We start from the raw sequence: 3,638 nt of genomic DNA, 5'->3' as shown, positions 1-3,638 counted from the left end.
TGGACTTCCTGCACCCTTCCTCTGTGTACATCTACCGGTTCCCCCCAAGGAACTGTCATCTCTCCAGTGCTGGGGGCGGCAGGGTAGCCTAGTGGTTAGAGCGTTGGACTAGTAACCGGAAGGTTGCAAGTTCAAACCCCCGAGCTGACAAGGTACACATCTGTCGTTCTGCCCCTGAACAGGCAGTTAACCCACTGTTCCTAGGCCATCATTGAAAATAATAATTTGTTCTTAACTGACTTGCCTAGTAAAATAAAGGTAAAATAAAATAAATAAAAATTTCTCCATATACACCAATAACCTGAGAGGTTCCAAGTCCCAGTGAGCCACATAGTCCTGGGTGGTGAGAGGTACACTAGAGAGAGTGGGGAGCTTCCTTTCAGTGAGTCAACTTCGGTACGAGATATTATGAGGAGTCACACACTCATGACTTCAGTTGAAGGATCTACAATCACGCCTGACAAGGCCAATGAAATCCGCACCTCGCTGGAAGCACCGCCTTCCAAAGGTTATAAGCGTGTGGCTCAGATTCATTCCTTCAGTTATTCCATTCATCACCTAGGTATGAACAGGAACATTGCACCAACTAAACTTTCTCATAGTGGTAGAGTGTGCTCACACCCTGTACATTGTGTGACAATCACGAACAATCAGTTATTCTTCAATTTAACGGTGCAATGTGGTACGATGGCTATGAAGATGACCAAAATAATGATGGCTAATCTGGGTTCAGGTAGAGATCATGCCCCCAGTCATATGGTTATAGCATTTCTTGGAAAGATACTCATGATCTACTGTATGTGTAGTCTGTCTCGGCTTGGAGCAAGCTCAAGGGGCTTCGCTCGAACCAGTCCATGTGCGCATTTCCATGTACTGCATACAAACTCCCTGGAAAAACATGTAGCGTCTTGAGGAAGCTTAGAATTACCGATGGTGACTTTCTAAGGTGCAGGAAGCAGAGATGGATTGGGTGAATGGAGGAAATGTCTTGTCTGCCTGGGAGTGGGGTATGCGGTGGCTGCCCATGGAGTCTAGGAGGCAAGCAGTGTTACACACATCCCATGCTACAGACCCAAATTCAGTCTCTAAATTTCATACTACATCTCAGCGCTTTCCGTTTCTAGGTCTCGAGCTAGACTCACTCATGCATCACAAGTTTCTACGTAGGGTATCTGGGTTCCGGCTCTGCTTAGCCAAATTTTGTCTGGGTCACACAGTGCGTTTTTGCCAGTGCCTACGCCTACTGGGGATGATGATGGTTTCTGTGATGGAAGTCGTTCCTGTGGGGCTGTTGTTAATGCATGCCTTCCAGAGCTGAGTGCTAGCCACTCACCTAGACACATCTCCCAGCCTAAGCCGGTCTCTTCGGGGGTCCTTGTCAGGCCTTTGGGCTATGGCCCAGTGGTGGGAGCTTCTGCTATTGTCAGGGTGCTCCCATTAACTGAGTTGTATTCCACAAGGTGATCATGACATGCTCATCACCCTGAGGGTGATGAATGGACAATAAAGTATATTGTATCGTATGGACGTGAACCAATCGCAGAGACGAACCGACTGCAATAGTCGAAGAACTATGAGCATTTTGTACTTGCATACTTGAGGTGTCTAGGATGGGATGCAACGTGCCATCACTCTTGGGAGCTACGAAGTACCAGTTGTACCAACCACTCTGTACTTCTGACACGGGGACCACCTGGGCCACCTCATCACCGTCCTCATCACCCATGGTGAAACTGTGCATGCCTGCCACTGGACTGAGCATGCTACCAGACTCCCATACATTATTTCCTGAAGGGGCAGTGTGCCACCCTGAAGACTGGATATATATATTTATTTGTCATACTTTTTTGTATTTTTGGGGGGGGGATTTATTAGGATTCACAATAGCTGTTGCAAAAGCAGCAGCTACTCTTCCTGTGGTCCACACAAAACATAACATTTTCTAGACAAGAACAGCTCACGGACAGAACTACATCAATATCTATTTTTTAGTTAAGGTACACGTAGCCTACATAACAATACATACACACAAACTATCATATCCACCACTCTTGACAACCGTGTGGAAGAAACTGTGCGCTCTGATACCCGTTCCACACGGGGTTCAGGGACCTCGACAAACCAGGTACTTGCCCCAATTGACCGAGCCACTTGGGAGCACTGTTGCCACAGTAAATTGTTGGGGAGGAGGGCCCCTAGCCAAACAACCTTGTTGTCAAAACTGGCTCATCCATATACATCCGCCAGACCCTCTCAGGAATCCCGAGAACCGACATTGTTTATTCGGAAGCACCTCTGCAGGAACAGGAGGTAAATACCTTCCTCCAAACCTGGAGGAACTCCGCTGTGGGGGAGCCATCAAAAAACGCCATCAAAGGCACATTCAACACAAATGGTTCACTCTCCCCGTCGAATCCAAAACCGGGGGTTTCAGGCTTCTCTGATGTCATCCAATTCACACTCTGAAAGACCTCCAGAGTCAATCAGGGTTATTATATCATCCCCGGAATCCAGACTCTGAACACTGCCAGAGAAACCGGAATGAGCCTCAATTCCGACCACCAATCTTCCTCACAAAGTCAGCACGACTCCCAATGGAAGTTGAACCCAGCCCAGGTCTCCTGAGCGTTTCCACCCCAGGCAACAGGACAGCACTCGTCAGTCTTTCATTTTTTATTATGAAACCACATGCCCTAGGTAACAGTCGGAGGTTAAAACGTGTCTGGTTAGCCTTTTTGAACTAACTCTTACCACTGGACATCTCACTCAAAAAGGAAGCACCGACTACACAAGCAAAGCAGAAAATATTGGCTTTTTTTAGCTAACACAAATCCTACCCGAGCAAGGAAGCATTAACTCCACAAGCAGAGCAATAGAGCAATTCCAAGACCCAAAAGCTGCAACATCTAGGGGGACGATCAATCCCTCCCCACTAACAGACACCTAAGTCAGAGCCGGTTCTCGTAGCCTTCGTGTGCTTGAAACGTTTGCAAATTGTGTGACACGTTCTTCCTTCAGGCGGGCTGAAGAGCGAAGAATTGAGGAAATGGATGCGAGCCCCGGTATTATGGCCTGTTGGATGTGATTTCAGTTTGCTTCTGGAGAATAGGATTGGTCGTTGATTGTCCATATTATATTATACTGATTGACCGACTGAAAGGGAACACTGAGTTTAAAACATGATAGTTGGAACCAAAACTGCTGTGCGCTGACACTACCGGGGAGAGCAATCAGCGTGGCACGATTGTGATTTGTGTCCTGCAGGAGGAGCGCTGAGTGGGTACACACACTTCCTTTCCCATAGCTCCCTGTGGTGTCTGCCGGGTACGAGGTGTGAAATCTCACTGTCAATCTGGCAGGGTGTATAAATTGTGCTACACTGTCACAGTTTAACCCCCACCTGTACCTGGCTTTAGCCCAGGTCTGAGAGGGAGAAAGGGAGGAGAAGAGAGAGGAGAGCAGCAGAAACTGTCTTAATGTTTTGGTCCATAATGGTGTTAAGAATGAACAAATATTCAGGAGAAAGGACCGTACTTGAATGTAACACTTAGACGAGCTGTTGTCGTGTAAATCAAATCAAATCCAGCTGCCTTAAACGCTGCTCCCTTGCAACTCAACAAGCACCAGCTGCTAACCAT

Source organism: Oncorhynchus keta, chromosome 12 (genome assembly GCF_023373465.1).
Source record: "Oncorhynchus keta strain PuntledgeMale-10-30-2019 chromosome 12, Oket_V2, whole genome shotgun sequence".
Taxonomy (NCBI): domain Eukaryota; kingdom Metazoa; phylum Chordata; class Actinopteri; order Salmoniformes; family Salmonidae; genus Oncorhynchus; species Oncorhynchus keta.
Note: the sequence above shows the minus strand (reverse complement) of the source record.